Source organism: Neopsephotus bourkii, unplaced genomic scaffold (assembly GCF_033783945.1).
Source record: "Neopsephotus bourkii isolate Nb327-2 ecotype Australia unplaced genomic scaffold, CSIRO-AGI_Nbou_v1 NB_1572, whole genome shotgun sequence".
Taxonomy (NCBI): Eukaryota; Metazoa; Chordata; class Aves; order Psittaciformes; family Psittacidae; genus Neopsephotus; species Neopsephotus bourkii.
The window spans coordinates 6,175,902-6,194,004 of record NW_026902048.1 but is presented as its reverse complement, the minus strand read 5'-3'; the positions used below and the strand labels follow the sequence as shown (position 1 = coordinate 6,194,004).

General features: G+C 42.8%; 1 long non-coding RNA gene across 1 annotated transcript; it reads left to right on the top strand.

Annotated features, from left to right (window-relative positions):
* The first annotated feature begins 3,689 nt into the window (after positions 1-3,689).
* On the top strand, positions 3,690-4,389 carry LOC133222040 (uncharacterized). Its single transcript, XR_009728161.1, has 3 exons — positions 3,690-3,775; positions 3,891-4,007; positions 4,163-4,389. It is a non-coding gene; the product is annotated as an uncharacterized LOC133222040 (long non-coding RNA).
* The last annotated feature ends 13,714 nt before the right edge of the window (positions 4,390-18,103 follow it).

Here is an 18,103-nt window from a genome sequence, read left to right as displayed (position 1 = left end):
ATTGCTGGGGGACAGGGAGAGGTTTGCAGAAAGTTGTTTTCACCATGACAGTTTCCTGATTGTCATCAGATTTCATTCTGCAAAAGCCGAAACAGATAATATCAGCATGTCCCACTTGTAACAGCCTCAGAATTGAGAGCTGTCATGTTGTTGCTCAAAACATGCTTTTGAAAAGAAAATTGATGTTTCTTTTGTTAAAAAATAAAAGAAAAAAGAATATTGTTTTAAAGAGCTGACACCTGAACTAAATGTTTCAATGGTGTTGAAATGTTACACTTTGACCTGAGATCAATAGAAATGTGGGATGTGGAAAGGGTTCATTTAATACAGTATTTCCAGTCTTTTCAGTCCTATCTTAGTCTGGTAGCAAAATCAGGCTTGAAAAATATACTTTCAAGCAGAACATCAGGATCCCAGGCAGATTTAGTCAAGAAAGTAATTTGGAAGAAAATAGTTTAATTAGAAACAATGCAGACACCATCACTGCTATTTAGGTTTTGGCCATACAGAAATGAGCCATGGGATCTGTATCCAGAAGGATGCCCACGAGTAAGGCTGCTCCCAGTAAAACAGCCTGTGTCCAGCCAAGACGATCCATCTGGGATGAGGAAGTCTAATTCTGTATCGATGAGCCAAAGATTTGTCACAAAGAGGTCTGGACCTGTGAGCTGAAGATGTTAATTACAACAGACCCTTACCTCACCTTGTGTTTAACCGTCAGAATAAATACTGTTATTGACCGGGGTGAAATAAAGCAGTGAAATCTATTCTGCAGAGATTGTCTGAGGACTTTCAAACCCACCTAAGGAAGCCTTGCTTTCTCCTTGACAGTTTAAAGACCAGACATGAACAACTGCTACAGTGACTTGCTGCTCTAAATATAGAATAACACAAATTATCACATGCTGACAGGTTTCAGTTCCATGGATGACTCTGCCAGCAAGGCCTTGAAAGCATCTCCACTCGGTCCTCTGTGAACCAAGCAGATAAGCTCTCTGTGACTAACATGGTGAAACCAGTAGTTTTTTTCATTGTATAAGCCAACTCAACTCATGCTCTTCCCATCCCTTTTAGGATAAAGTTAGCCCATATGAGCACCCCACTCTTTGTTTTCACACGATAGATGCTGTTCTCATTGACATCACTTGATGGAGGAGAATTAAACCCCTGTGTTAGACAGTGCCTGATTTTTCTCTTATAGCAATAACTATAAATCTGTGCCTGGCACTCTTCCATATACATAAATCTGGCCCTGCAGACCACCAGCCAATGTATTTTCCTACTTCCCACACAATTAAAGGTGCCAAAGATAATTTTGTTCCCTCTGAAGTCACACTTCTGACAACTTCACATAAACAGTATCACGGAGGGAAAGAGTTAGCATCAGATCAGCAAGTCGTGAAATGTAGCAATGTTGAGATGTTTTGCATTCTGGCATTTCATGCAATTAACCTTCTTAATGCAAATTTATTACAGCTTTGAAAAAAAAGAAAGCCTCAGAAAGCATTAGAAAAAAGCATTCCAACCATTTCAATGCTAATCCTCAAAATTTTAGTTGGGACATTTGTAGAACAATAATTTGTGTCATCTCTTTATATACAGATTTTGAATAGCAATTGGCTGTATCAAATGCTCACTGTTGTGTGCTGCAGAGCTGAGTCCTTTGTACTCTGCAAAGGAGGGCAGTGCCTGCTAACCCATCACCATAGAGGACTGTCACTGAGATTCAGCAACAAGTAGACACATTTAGCTCTCAAAAGCAGTAGAATTGGTCCTCTTCTCCACTTACCCTGCAAAGCTGGGTCTAACTAGGATTTCCCTTGAAGGATCACTAAGTCAGAAGCAATTGAAGGTGGGGTCTTCCATACTTGAAGAACTTACCAAGCAACAGGAATAAACAATGGGTGTGTGTTTTCATAAAGCACCTAGCTGTGGGATCAGCTGGAATAAAGGGAAACTGATTTGCAGGTGCATATAAGGGGCAAAGAGGGTGGTGATTTAACGAAATCACACTTGTAAAGCACACTGTCAGGTCTCAAAAAGATTCTGACCTAACATGCAGTAGCAAGGAAAACAGAGCAGGCAAATGCAGACAGGGTTTATCCGTCTGGGATAAATTGGTTTGTGTTCTCCTTATAAAGTTACCATGTTGAGAATGCCTGGAAAATCTGGGCTGTTTGTTTTTGTTGTATTATCATGTGTCCCTGGAGATGTAACTGCAAACCCTGAGAGAGCAATTCATACCATGAAAGTTAGGCAGCTACCCCAGGCACCAAATTGGGAGTCTTATCACCTGTCCAGATAATCATGGAAAAGAGAAAGGGCACTTCAGCTTGCCTAGGATACAAATTACCCTCCACAAGCACTTATCTGTCACCACTGGTTTTACGGGGAGCCTGGGGTGATCAGAGCTGTGTTGAGTGAATCTCCCTGATCCCCCAAGACCATGGGGTAGAGGCATGGGAAAGCGCGTGTTTAAGCCATAGGAGAGCAGCTGGACCATGGGCCCTGTTTCTGTGATGGTAAAGGACCCTCTGCCCACAAAGCATGGCATAGCAGAGCACTCCCACAGCTGTCTCAGATGTAAGATTTAAGTCTGTGACTTACCATGAACTGACCTTTTCCAGTGTGCAATTATTCACCCAGCAAACTCCCAACCAGCAGCCTTTCTCTCCAAGTTTGCTACCTAGAACATGGCAAAAAAGCTTTTATTTTTCTTCATTTTGCATCATCTCCTGGCAGAATCAGCATTGCAACAGGGAACAGTTTGTTCCCTTGATCCTCTCCCTGCTGATGCCTCATATCCTTTTACTTACATGGCTCCATTAATGCCTTGCTTTGAGCACATGAATGCGGGTATTTTGTGAACCTCCTTCACTCCAGGGACAGGGATAACTCCTTATTCAGGATGGAAAAGCATATAAACAGAATATTTAATGAAATGACTGCGAGTGTCAGTTATACCTGAACAAAGAGCTGCAAATGGCCCTGTAATATACTTTATGCCTCCCTCTTCCTTTAGACTGCACTGCAAGCTATTTACAATTCACAATCCACACACCCCTGTACCTGAAATGTCTTTCTTTCTCACTTACTTCCTGATTAGGTGACAGAGTCTAACCTCAGCACAGCCTCCAAAGCCACAGCAAACACAAATCTTCCCAGAGATAACCAAAATAGGTGTTTAGTTTATTTTCATTCTTTTCCAACTCAGTATTTGCATATTGGAGTGGTTATTGGGGGGAAGAAGATTCGTGGATGCAAATATGACATTCAGATGTTAGCTCCTCCATAAATAAGGTCAGCTGTGATGGGGACACTTGCTACTCTCCAATTATAGTTCTCCTAATGCGTAAATAACGCTAATGAATGGCATCTGCCATTGGAGCACAGCTCATAAAGAAGATGTTAATTGAAGCCAACCCAGCTGAAATTTGCCCCCCTTGCTGTTTCTTGGCTTTTTGACTTGGAGGAGATTAAGATGTTGACCTGAACGTGGCTTGAATCACTCAGCATACATAGCCAGGCTCTTCCCAGCCCTCCTGGATCAAAATGCGTCCTGTGTCACCTTCTCCCTTCCCTGGCATCCTTCCCAGCCCAGAGCAAAGAGTGGCCTAATTTTACAAGCTAGGGCTAACCCAGCTCAGGTTCCAGCCCAGGCACTGCCACCTGCAACTCAATCCCAGTGGAAAGGGGATCTTGGCCGTTTCCAAACAGGACACCGGCCACCTCTGTGAGGACATGTTCTCTCAGCCCATCTCCAGGAGCTGACAGGGTAAATGACACTTCAGTGAGAGGCTTAGTGCCTCAGAGAGAGAGGGCTGACACAGTCATTGCTTGAGCCTGCCAAAGTGCCAGCATTTGACCTCTTGCTATATTTTTCCCTGCAGGGCTGTATGCTTCCGATTACATAGCACTTGTAGATGGAGCTAATTGGTGACTCCTTTTTATCACCTCTCCGGTATCATCTGGATGAACTGGCTCTATCACTCTACAGCCCCAGAAACGTGAGTAGGGTAACAGGCTGAAGATGAGAACCCAGGGATGGCTGCCAAACCGTTCTGGGGCTTGTTCTGCCGGCATCTCAGTTCCTCACTAAGATTTTTATCCCCTCCTCATAAATCTCTATTTGCATCAGGTTGGTATTTCTTGCTTTTTTTAGAGCAGTGCCATGGCAGTTCCCCAAGCTGGAACCCCTGGCACAAGCTTCAAACAGAAACCGAAAGGCTCTCCTGGCCAGCGAGGTGATAATGGCGCAGGCAGCAACACGCACTGGAGCCTCTGAGCACCTGGGTTCCTTGCCTTGGCTTTCAGGGGAACTTATTGAAGGTTTTTATGCCTCGGATTCTCAGTTTGCAGCCACCTTTGTAAACTACTTGAAAGCTTTGTGGATGGGAAATACACAGCAGCAGCAGCTTGCTAATACCAAGTTGCAATATTTTGTCTTTCTCAGATCAGGGCAATAAAGTACTAATGCAAAGAGAAAGGCAGCAACAGATAACACTAGAAAAGAATTGACTTCCATATGGAACAATAACTTCCTTTGGGCTTTTCTCCAGCTCTACTTCAATAATCTCCCTTTTATTACCCTTTATATGAGTTTCAAATTCCCTGGTTGCAAAGGCTGGCAGAGAGTGAGGCAGAGCTGCTCTTCTGAGACAGCTCTTTTGGCTTTCTCTAACCTGGTGACTGTAAGGTGCAGTCCAGAGCAAAGGCTGTGGTGAGAAATGTGGGCAAAGAGCAAGCCTGCCCACTGCTCTCCAACCTGTGTGTCCCTCCTTGCAGCAGCAGCAATATGCACCAGTAAGCCTGGAGTTATCCAGTTGTATTCACTGGGGCTACTCTGGAGCTAAGAGTAAGTCAGAGGGCAAGAGTCTAGCAAGAGCAGAGGACAAAAGAAAGGCAGGAGCTACCTGCAGCTGAAACCTGGAAATGCTTGGCACTTGCAAAGCTGTGTTTACAAGCAGCATGAACAAAGCTGTGGATTGAAATCAGGCTTTGGATCAGCGGTAAGAGAGCAGCACTGCCATGAAAGCCAGTGGCTCCCAGCACCAAGAGGAGCCTTTCAGCCTTTTCTTGGCCTTGCCAGTAAGGTTTATTTACAGTTTCATAGGATGAAAAATAAATTATTTTTCATTTAAAGCAGAAATTTTCTCCCTTTTAAGAAGACCCTATGAGAGGTGAGCCCTGAAGCATCTGGCTCCTTTGCTTCCCTGCTCACGCTGTATCACTGTAAGGGCTTCCCTCAGCAGTTCTGCAAAGTGACCTGTATCTGGGAGATCATCTCTCTCTCTTCATGCCCATGAGACCTGTGCATCGGTCAAGTGAAAACCCGACCGAACCTTGGGTTACTGATGAAGTTACTGCAGAAGTCTGGGAATTTGCTTTAAGACTTTTTTCCTCAAGCCTGCAGATAACCATTCGTTCAGACCAGAGATTTCAGTCTGTAAGACTTTGATTTGTTGTATTTAAACCCCTCACATCCAGCAGCCTAAAAACCAGCTCTCGCTCAGGCAACAAAGTTTGGCTCTGGGGTTTGTGACCTGAGAGTCTCTTGCTTTATTCCTAGGACCTTTATTAACGGCAGTTCACAAGCACAAAAGGGATTGCTAACAACTTTTGTATCACAAAGTTTCTCCTTTGTATTCAATGCGAATGGGGAAAAGCAGTCATACAATACAAAATGTGCTAATATACCATAATCTGCTCATATATTATAAGACTTGCTTATTGCTAGGGGGATTGATTTATGTTTAGTATGCAAGATGCTGAGCATAGCGTGCCTTCCAACTGCTTGAGCACAATTATTGTATTGATTTGATGTGACAGTAGCTCTGTGTTTAAGGTGGTTTATGTTTTTTAATTTGCAATGAAATAAAAGGATGTCTCCTCCCCAAGATGGCTGACAGTTGTTTATACACTGCAGCAGTTGATGAAGCAAGCTTTTATTTGGCTTCATAAAACATACTTGTTCTGTCACTCTGAGGCACATTAGCTACAGTTCTCAGAGTGGGCTTCCCAGCGAAAGGTAAAACTAAAACTCCAATGTGTTTTATAATAGGCCAGGTAACAACATCAGTGTTGCAATGGGACTATAATGAAATAAGTGAGCTAGCAATATTATATTATTGATAAAAGTAATATTGATAATATATTTCTATAGCCCGTTTCATCCTGAAGGATCGTGAAATGCTTTGGGTATTCACTTGTTCTTTTGCTCTTTCCTCCCTCCCTTCCTCTCTTTCATTGTATGTATGTAAATATATACATATATATTTTATTTAAACACTCCTCCCATGGTTTATATCTTCTCAGGTTTGCAGAAAGAAAGCATCTTGACAGCTATCCAAAATCAGGTACTGCACAACAGTTACTGAGCTACAGATAAGATTGAGCTATTGTCCATATTGTCCATCACTCTAAGGGAATAACCCTCCTAAGGAAGATCCCTATTCCCTCACACAGAAGCGGGTACCTCTTTATGCTCATGCTGCTTGACTACACAAATCTGAGGTGCTGAAACTAAACAGAAAGATAACATTTTCTCTCTGAAAATGTGCAGCTGCTTTATAGCTTTCAGTCAGTGAAGGAACCATAAATAAGAGCTGGGCACAGCTTCTCCACAGACCATGCATGACAATGGTAGAAGAATGATCTCCCTCCCACACATACCATAACCTCATCTCAAGTTCTCACTCTGAAACATGGAAAATTTCCCCTATCAGGACTGCAAAAGAAAGAGGAAAATCATCACCAAGTGCTCCCTTGATTCTTAAAGGTAATAGAATATTTTCTAGCTTCAGTGCCTGAATTGGTCCTAATTCAGTACAAAGGCAATGGATATTTGCTACCACCAAATAGTTCAACTTGGAGGGTCTATCAGCCCTTGCTGCTTTTTGCCTGCCAAGCTAAAGAGTTAAAGTTAACTGGAGGACATTTAAAACCAATGCATGTTTCAAGCTGAGAGAAGGCTCGGTCTTGCTGACCTCCATCCAGCTGGCCTGCACCCAGAGGTATAACCTCCAAGAGATGCAATTGCCATCTCTCCATTACCTTCTTCATTCCAAAGATCCCTCCTCACATGAATGTGGCACGCAGAAACTTAAAACACCAGGAGGGTCAAATGTTTCCAAATGTTGTATAACACATCTCTCGAGCCTCCAAAAATTCCACAGATTCTGGGCTATCCATTCATCAACTTAAATTGAGCTCTCATGTTTGTCATGCCATGTGTAACATGTGTTGATTATCAAATGATGTACTATAGCATATATACATCAGAATTACTGAGTCACTTTGTACTTGTTCAGACAGAAACACGACAAAAATCATCTATAAATATCAGGTCAGACCCTGAAAATGGATTTGTTTTGACTGCAGCATTGCCGCTTTTACATGAATATTCCAGCAAGCAATTACAACAGGAATGTAGTAGAGACTAATATTGAGTACTCCCCTCAAGGAGGCTATTAAGCTAGTCATCATTTGCCATTATTCAGTCCAGAGACCCCACTTAAGGAATTAGATGTACCCAGTGTAAGAACCAGTATGTGCTATGTGATCTCAGCATCTACCCCAAAAAATCAAAGTAGTAAATTATGAATATCAAGCACACCAAACACTGTTGGTGGCCAACCATTTGTAAGTAGCCTACATGCCAGAATGCACATTCATTGTCTGATCAATTTTTAAGGCAGACAGGACAATTACATCATCTAGCTGCTAAACAGGAGAGTTTAGATGCCTCAAATAGCATGACATAAACTATCATCCTGGTGCCGTGCATTGCTGAGATACTTGTGCACAGACCCAAAACAAAGTTTAGTAGTAGCTGAAGGCTCACTCAGAGTAAGTTTATGACATACAGACACATCTCTGGCAAGTTCTGCCATGAGTGAGATTGACACCAGATTGGCTCCACAAAGGGACAGAGGGGGAGAGAATGCTCTGAACACTTACATAGCAACAGAAACTCAGATTAAAGAAGTCTAAAACATTAGTCATTGTGTGTCAGTTCTGAACTTCTTGCTTAATCCCAAATCTAATTTTGCAGAGGGTTTGGAGAGAACATAAAGAATGAATATATAGTACCCAAAATATAGGTAACTAGTAGTGCAGAGTAAAAGAATTAAAAAGCTATTTTTCTTCCACCATATACAAAGCCTTTATTCCCAAATCTCTTTGACTCCACACATAATAATAGCCTGTTATTTTAACTACAGGTGATACTTTTGAATGACGGATTTTTGAGCTATCCATTTTCCAACTCTTTGATGTTGCTCATAGTTTAAACCACATTTAAAGTGACACTTGAAAGTTTTCAATAATTTTAAAATACATTTTCAAAAAAGCACAGCTTGTAAAAGAATATACATTTATTATTCTTTTCTTAACAGAAACCAGGTTATCAGCATGTCAGCATTTCCATATTTTGCAAACTCCTGGGAGTACAAACCCCCTAAAAAATAATGGTTGAGTATGGGACAACCAGAAGAAATGCTTAGAAAACAAGCAAGCCCACATGAACCTGATGAAATGCACTCATTTGAATTCAGGGGAACTGTAGCGTCCTACACCAGCTGTAGGCAATGGCCATATGTGAAATCTCGAATGTCATATGGACCTCAGACTGCCACAGTTTTAACCCAGGATTATTGAGCTGAGAGACAAACTTACAAATATAAGAAAGGTTATTCAAAGAGAAAGATTTATTTCATGTTATGCAGGTGTCAGAGAGAGTCATGTGGTGCTTGGATTAATAATGACACAGTCTGTCCTGTGTGAAGAAATGACCTGGCTGAATTGCCCCCAGTTCTCTTAGCTCATGAAAACTTTGTGCAAACCTTGTGCAGGCAAGAAAAGATTGAATGACAGTGGCTTTATGGATTAAGAAACAGTAAATTCCCACCTTGCTTAATTGAGACAGTATTTTCCTTCTATATAAATTCGTGTGGTGGCCTCAAGCCATCCCCAAATTGCAAATACAAGACCTGGCTCCAGACCCCTAGTAGACCACTCCCAGGCCCTGTATCCCATATATCTGCTGGCAGGAACTACACAAATGTTCCACAAACACTGCAGCAAAGGGTCCTACCATCTGCCCACTGCCTTAACAGAGAGGAAGGTTTGGTAAATATTCTATACGTTTTTAATGTTATCCTCCATTCTTCAAGTTGAAGCTGTTATCTATTCAGTCATAAAATGCATATGCTTTTGGGGTGAGCACAGAAGGGTAGACTGGGATGACCTCCAAAAGTCCAGCCTTCCTTGCATGCTTTGCTGGGGTCACTGCGATGGGGAGGAGGATGAGTGAGGCATGCAGCACTATTAACCTTGACACCATGTGGGTGTTTGTTTAATCGTGACTCATTTTATACATGCAGACTGTGATAATCATAGTTTACAGCCAGCTTGGGTTTTCAGCTGACAACCGGGACAGGAGCAGCTACTGGTACCAGTTGTTCATGGCACTTCATTTTCTCTCTCTTCATTTACATCTCCTTCTCCCACCTGCATTCCACCCAAAAAGGAGACACAGGTGCTCCACTTCAGCCCAAACTGCACTGGCTGAAGCATAGACACTAGCACTAACAACACATGCAGCAATGAGGTCTTATGATTTCACTTCATTTTCACAGTTCTTTGAACTGTGAAGATGCTTTTAGTCAGATAAAAAGAAAAAGCATATCACTCCACCTAATAATTCAGATCCTGCTCAGTATTGCCCCAGAAGCAGTCGTATGGGCAGAACATTGAGCAGGAGTATTTTTTCCCACTGCCTCATATGATGACACCAAGTTTCCTTTGCAAGGAATCCAGGACATACATAAATAACTGTATACATGCACTTTTCTTGCACTCCTCAGAAATACAACCCTTATCACAGGGCAGCAGACTCTACTTAGGAGGAACATGAAAAGGACCTTCAGAGCATGTAAAGTGGGACTCCAAAGGCAACAAATACATACATGGTCATTATTGCAAACTGCTTTGTGACATAGGCCAGATCCAGATGTCCCCATTTTAGGAACAGGGGATTCAGAAAGCACCTCAAACTTCACCATCTCTCCTCACAAGAGTTTAGAACCACAAGAAGACTTATGCAAACACAGCTCTTCACACAACACATGTCCCAGAAGCACCAACCAAGATCCCGTCACTCTCCTGCTCTTCACACATTTTACTTGGTTTCAGTGCTGAAAGCAGGGCCCGAGAATCAGAGCCTGCTGGGAACAAAGCCACACTGATATTGTTGTGTTTTGCTGCTCAAAACAGCAGACTTCAGCTCAGCATCAATGCAATGTTGTAGTTGCACTGTGAGATGTAAGACCACAAACAACAGGCGCAGGAAAAGCCTTTCCAATCCCACAGTCAAATTTCCAGGATTACAAAGCTGTTCTTATTCTACACTGGGGAAAAACAAACCCTATTGAAGACGTTTGATGCCAGGAGAACCCAAGGCCATATCTGATGCAGTGACTTGAATCTCAGGGCTTGCCTGTGCTGTACAGTGCCTGTGAAATTGGAAGCAGCATACCCACACCAGCATGATTCCCAAACTAATGTTTGTTTGCTAAAGAGGGTTATTCCTGGCCAATGCAGACATATGGTGCTGGGAGCCATAGTGGTGGTGTACAGTGCTGTGCTAGATATGTGTACAAGCATATGTGGGTGCTAGTATACCTTTGCTTCATGCAGCATGGTGCACATGAATACATTTCCTGCAATATTTTCCCTACAACCTAGTTTACAGTCCAGACCAGGACACTATCTGCTGCTTTAAGGAGACTGCAATTCTCCCTCCTGCTCTCAATCTCAGAGATCCTCGACTCAGAACTGATCCTGAGAAACCAGCTATGAATATTATTATGAACATTCCCATGAATATTTCCATTTCTTTGCACAAGATAACTTGTGCTGTGACCCTTCAATTTTTACAGCCCCAGAAGCAGTCACCTAAGGCTGTACAAAAAGAAAATCTCCACTGCAAGGAGCTGGCTGACAAAATAGATGAGAGAAGTAATTTCCTTCTTGTTCACAGAAAAGGTTATTAATTATGCACACACGTTCAGGTCATGGACACAGGTACTGTAGCACTGTCATGCACCTATACTGGGAATTATCCAAGGATTTAGCCCCTGGGAGGGTCAATCGAACCATTTCCAGACAGTGAGGGGTGGCCAGTGAAACCTTTGTGTTTCTGAGAGGCAGTACCCCACACGGGAACCCTCCTGGAGCTGGTGATCATCCTGTACCTGTTCCCTCAGTGACAGCATCCTCTTCCTTTGAGCTCTGTGCTACCCTCAGGGCAACACTTCAGGCTCTTAGGAATGAAGTAATGCGACAGCGGATAGGCATGAGCATTAGAGACTGCCAAGCAGCCTCCGGCAATCCTGATGATGCTCTTTATACAGAACCTCAGCTTCAGTACTCTCCCAGCAGTATGACCCTGGAGCTGCTATAATCCTAGAAGTGCTGGCATGGGCAAGAAATCAAATTCAAGCTTTTACTTGCCCAAAGATTAGTTTTCCACTTTTTGGACCTTTCCAGTTGCCCCAGTCCTTAAAGACAGAAGGTAAAACTCTGTCCCTGAAGAGCATCTCCTCACCCTCTGATTTCAGCAGCCAAGGGTTGCATGTTATCTCTCTTTTAGGAGGCAGGGAGTCACAGGAGGCAACCAAATGAAGATGTCTGAGTAAAAGTCCAGGCTGGAAAGCACCAAAGGAATGGGATACTGTTATTCCGGGTTTCCCATGCACTAAGAGTGCATCTCCAACCGCACAGACCCAGCAGCATGCAAACAGACTGTAGTTGAATTTTTCTGGCATTCCCTCTAGAAGCAGAAAGCTTCTATTTGCAAAGAAATCACAAAGCTGGGGGTGATTTTAAACTAGAAAGGAGACGTGAAACTATGAACCTGCTCTCATTGCAGTCACTAGGTGTTTTGTCTTTAGATTTAAGCAAAGCAGGCTCAGACTGTTAAAGTGGGGTGAATTCTGACTTAATGCTCCTCTTCTCTCCTCCTCTTAGAGTGGGGGGGAGAATTTTTGTTAAACTAAAGGGCCCATTATTTGGAAGTCATAAGAAGAAAGCTGTTATTATTTTAGCATACTGCAGACACCCTGTGGAATTAGCTATTGCAGCAGGTCAACAAGTCAAACAGTTTGTATGGATTCAAACTCAGTCTTATGGGGACAGACAGCCACTCTCAAGAGCGCAACACCCAGCTAAAGGAGGCAGGAGGAAAACCAAACTTCAAAGCCAGCTGTCAGCCAGTCTTACCTGCAGAGAAGAAGGAATGACCACCAAAGCAACAGCACGGGAAGAATAGCCTTAGAGAAGGATGGCACATCTATTTCAAAGCGCTACTAAATCTTACCCACTGCAATAGCTCTCCCCACCTTGGGATGCTGAAATAAGTCTCTCCATCAGCTCCTGCTCTTAGCCACATGGATTGACAGAACTCTTCCAGAGACAGAAATCTCATCCATGGGAAATATTTTCAGACACAAAAAACAAATAAAGCTACATTTGGAAGGACCAAGTGAATTGTTTCCACACATCACATAAGGCTGACTCTACATTAGCATTTTGCTTCAGAGCAGGAGTGGGATTTTGGAGTAGATCTCTCAGTCATCAATTTACCATGCATTGGCTCAGTTTGCAGAGCTGTTTTGATGCTCATGAACTAGATTCCTTTTGGAGAAAAGTAAACCAGAAGCTTCACTCCAAATGTGCACCAAATGTACTCCAAACCCTAAGGCAGACACAAGTCATAACAACCAAGTTGATGCCTGGTCCTCCAAACAGCTTTGAATCACATGTATGATGGAGACATTTGGTCCATGAAACCAGACTAAGCTTAACCAGAACCCCCAATTTTCATGTAGCATAGCAGAAGAGGCTCAGCACCAGCTGCTTCAAACCACACTTCCACTCCTCCTGCACAAATTTGTTTGCTGATCCAGATATAACCTACATGTTAGGGGTAGGCCTACACCTACATCCAGTCAAAATAAGAGAAATGAAGAGAAATCCGAATAAAAAAAAAAAAAACAACAAAAAGGATTTCTGGCATCTCAGGATAAATAATGAAGGTAAATGTGTCCCTGCCCACGGCAGAGGGGTTGGAACAAGATGATCTTAAGGTCTTTTCCAAACCATTCTATGATTCTAAATAGGGACAATTTCTGCCTGGATGGGAAAAGTCTATCTATCTCTATCAAGGAGTGATGGAGCTGACACCACAGACATTTTCTCTGGTTAAAGCCATGCAAGAATTCTCCAGTTCTGTGCGCCCCCTTTTGAAGGAAATCTCTAGACTCACAGAGTTATAAACCACAAATGTGCTATGAAATAACAGAAGATTCACGGCACGTTCATGAGAGGTAGCTCCAGGTACAAATTTAAGACATTTAATTTCAGTGTTGGATAGAGAGAAAAATGCCAGCCCTGAGCTTTCTCTTTGCCTTTTGAGTAGAAAAGCCCAAGTCCATGGGCAAGATAAATTTACTTATTAACTGAAATATTTCTTCTGTCAGCTTGGTATATTTAGGCCTTTGTTCTTGCATTCCTTTGGGTTATTTCAAAACTTTAAAGAGAAGACAAATGTTAGAAGTAAAAAGATATTTTTTTTAAGATCCAACAGCCCACTAAATGTTAATCTGACATGTTTTTCTAGACTCAGGTCAAATCCATCATCTTCAATCCTTGGGGATCGTCATCCTCTGATTTCTTCACTCGGCTTCTTTTTCCTTAACAGAATTTAAACATTACTTCAAAGTAGTTAAAGAATATTCTTTTTCTTGTATCTGAAGTTGCCAGCAAGGAGGACCCCTATTGCTTCTGCTTTACTTACTTGCTGGAAGTAGTGGCAATCCTAGCACGAAGGATGCAGCTTGGGAACAGTGCTTGTTCGTAGGCAAGATGGAACTTTAATGGTTTTGATAAGTGAAACCAATTGAAAAGGTGCCTAGTGGTTAGTGCACATGCTGAAATGGTACTTTCTTCAGATACACTGCAAATTAACAATGAAGAAACAGGTATTTTGAAAGCAAGCTGTATTTTCACCCCCTTGTACTCAAGGAAAAAATCTTCTGCTATCACTTCATGCTGCAAGTTTGAGGTCAATCCATACAGCAAATCCAGAGCAAAATGATGGAGATGGTCTTCCAGCATCAGAGCTAACTTAAGCACTAAATTCCTCTCTCCAAAGCTTCCTGAGCAGAGCAGAACAGAGCTAGTCCAGTTCAGACTTGGACCAGAAGCCTGGGGAAATGTTAATTTTCAGAACCCTGAGTTGCTGAGAACTGAACTTCCAAACTCTTGCTCTTCTCTAATGAGAAACAGTTTGTGCATCTCTTCACACACAAAGGGAATATTGCACAGCTTGACCTCCCTCCAGCTTTATGATTGGAAGAAGCATGACAGAGAGGAAGCAAAATCTCCAGACTGAAACACTGCCAGAAACATTCCCCCACTGAGTGTAAAAATGAGAGACAGAATTGGATTTCAACCAATTTAAAGTTTTGGGGAAAGAACAGACTATGGCCTAGCATATCAGTACAGCATTATCCCCCTGATTCATTCTGGCAGCTTGATCAGGCTGCTCTCATTAGTTCCAGCACACCACTTTAAAACTCTGAAAGTTATCTCCTTTGTCAGCTGCCTTTTCAGTTGTCTGAAAGTCAAAAAAAGGGGTCAGTGGAAAGGAACAACTCTGTGCCTGTGAGATGCCCTGCGTATGCACTGACTGGTCCATAAAGTCATCGCTGAATGATGGATGGGTGCCATAACCCCTTTCTCACTCTTAAGATGCCTTTTCTCGAGACACCAAGGATGTAACAATGTGTGTGAGGGGGTGAACTTGACCTACCTCTGCCCATCCGATGAACAGTGCAGCCACTGGCCATGGTTTTTCAATGCTGTCACTCTGGGTTGGCACCAGTTTCTCTTTCCTTTTGGGATTCTACTGAATCCCACCAAACCAGGATCCTCTCAGCAGTTTCAGCCTTTGAGGAGTGATGAATGAAGCCACAGTCCTTCTCGCAGGGCACATCTCCCTTTCAGCTTCCCTTAGGGCTGCAGCATGCCTGTGCATATTGTACACAGCACCTAAATGCATTTTAAACAGCCTGCAATTGGGTCACTTCTGCAGACCTTTGAAACCCTTCTCTCCGAACCCTGTCAGACAGAGAAAGCCACTGCTGCACTGTATCGTGTCTGCACTGAGTCGCCGCTGTGGTTTGTTCCGAGAGATTAAGCAGAGATTTATTTCTCCCCTTCAAGGTGTTTTTTTTTATGCTGCCACCAAGCCTGAATTTCAGACTTGAGCTTGATTGGGCTTTAATGGATTTTCTACACAGCATGGCCATTGAACACCTCCTGTGCGCTTCTGGAGTGACTTTGCTGCACAGGGATATAAAGTGCTTAAATGGTAGATGGTGCTGTTACCCACTTAGCTACTAAGGTCTGGTTCTAAACCACATCACAAAACTCATCTAGCATTGCTCCCCCTGATAGCACAGCTTGCAGGAGCCAGTATCCATCTTTTCAGCTCAGGTTAATCAGCACTGGAAAATGTTATATGTTGGACAGGATATTTATTTGTTACAGGGCTCAAGCAGGGACCAGCTCATGCTGTCAGGCTGCCTACCAAGAGCGCCTGCTTCCAACTGGAAGTAAATAGAAAAGAAGAAAACTGGTCCTTGGTGTATCTCCATCCAAGGGGGAGCTCTGAAACTTTCCTCCAGAGAAAAAGGAAACTAACAAATAAAAATCACTACACCAGGGATTGTGATACGATAGTGGGAGAAAGGCAGGAATGTGCACAATGTGCTGCATATCTGGACTCAAACCAGTGCTCTAAAAGATGCGATTATGTTGATGAGAGATGCTGAACAGGTTCAGCTCAGTCTGGCCATTATTAACAATTTTGGCCTGGGAGAACAAAAGAGCTGGTCAAGGGATTGAGGACTGTGACCATATGATGGAAGGCATCCAGCAGACTAGGTAACCACAGCAGCAGTAGATGGGGCTTCAGAGCCAATGGAACATGTAGTGCTGTGGGTCAGAGCCAGGTGCTGGGGTGACCCAGGACTGACAGTACCTCCAGGGCAGGAGAAGCAGTGAAGGATGCTTTCCAAATCACACTCTCTGAGTCACCAAGTAAACCCTTCAGACTACAATCTGCCCTTTGGAGATATCCTGTACATGATTGCAAAACAGAGACTAGTGGCTTACAGTTTTCTCTTGAAAAGAAGAATCTAAACAACCCTTATGAATATTTTTATTACCTCAAGTCTTCCAGAACTGTGAAGAAACTGAAATTTCCTTTTTGGTGTTTGCCCATTGCCTCTTCAATAGATACAGGCTTCACGAAGCACCCACATTAAATCTGCCAACACTTATTTTCCACCATCTGCATAGTAATTGCACTAGGAGCTGAGTTTAATATCCTTAAATTCCCATTTTGACACGGTGAAGAGCTCCTGGCGCACAGGTGCAAGGGTTATTTAGTCTCAGATTATTGACCCAGAATGAAGAAATCCAGCTACCAGCTTTCCTCTCCCCCCTTCCCTCACATCAGTGGCTCCATCAATTAAATCTTTCTTATCTCTTCAGAAAAGACAGCTCTGCTATCACAGGTCCATTCATCCTATTCTTCTTTGCTTAGAAGTTCTCCTTCCAGCTGGGACATTCTCAGGCACACTTCTGTCCCACATGGTGCTCCCCCAGATTCTCATGTCTGTAATTTTGGATTAAGTTTGGATTACATGTCTGTAATTTTGGATTAAGTTTGGATTACATGTCTGTAATTTTGGATTAAATTTGGGATTAGGTGTCTTCATCCCAGGCTTATCCTGCTATCCCTATTCATTCACTCAAAACCTTCAACAAAACAAATACCCCCAATGCTGGGATGTCTTGAGATAAAATGTTAGCACATGAGACAAAAGTCCAGGGCCTTGGTACAATTAAAAAGCTTGTTGACAGGTCTGTGTCTGAAGGTGCTGCATGGTCCAGCACTGCACCACTACCCAGCTATTGCTCTGGATACTCTGATGTGTCTTTTCCATCAAGCAAACTCAAAAGGATAAATGTAATTTGTGGGCAGTGATCTGGACAGCTAAACGCTGCCAGCTTGCCCGTGTCCATACAGTATGCTTCTCTAAGGCATCACCTTGCTGAGAATGGAGCAGAGCTGCCTATTTGAAAACTCATCTTTAGAGACAAGTAAGGCTACCTCAACATGAGTCTGTGTGCAAGGACATGGACGCTATAAAAACACCTGTCTGAATACATCCCAGCTAGGATTAGGCTTTATTTGTATGCTACTGAACAAATAAGCCTGCTAACAAATGTATTTGTCAACCTTTCCCCATGGAATGGTAAAGCTCAGACACCACACAGAAGAATACTCCTCTGTTTTGGATCTTCTTTGTATGTGCACTGAGCATGGCTTAAATGGGGATCATAGTCACAAAAGGCTGCCCTCACGTTACATAAGGGAGAAGCTCCATCAGTACAAGGATAATGTCACCCTCCATGTAGTCTAGTGACCACATGGGAATATCAGACCCTTTGCATGTCCACTCTATGGGTGTCACACAGATCTCCCTCAGGAAGCTGCACAAGGAAGGAATCCAATCTGTGAAACAGAGATCTACAGCACAGGCACCATCAGAGGGGAGAAATTTGGCTTCTGATTAGAGAATAGATGGAAAGCTGCCCTGCTCCTCTGAGCAGAGATCAGCAAAAGCCGTTTCAAAACACATCTTTTCTCCTAAAGTGAGAACACTTATCTTTTTTAAAACCATTGTGAATTCATCGCCACTGCAAACATCAGACCTCACAGCCCTGGGAACAAAGGAGCCTGTACCATCCAGCACAGTTGCTTTTGATGACTGTATTTTTATTAGTATGCAATGCCACAAAAGCATTTTGTTAAAATAAAACAGTAATTAGTGCTAAAATAAGCCATAAACCACACTACGGAACAGATTTTAAGATTTACCAAGCATATGGGAAAGACAACAGCTTTGGAGGATTTTCCATTAATACAAAATATTATTTGCTTTTCGTCAAGGGAGAACGCTCACTA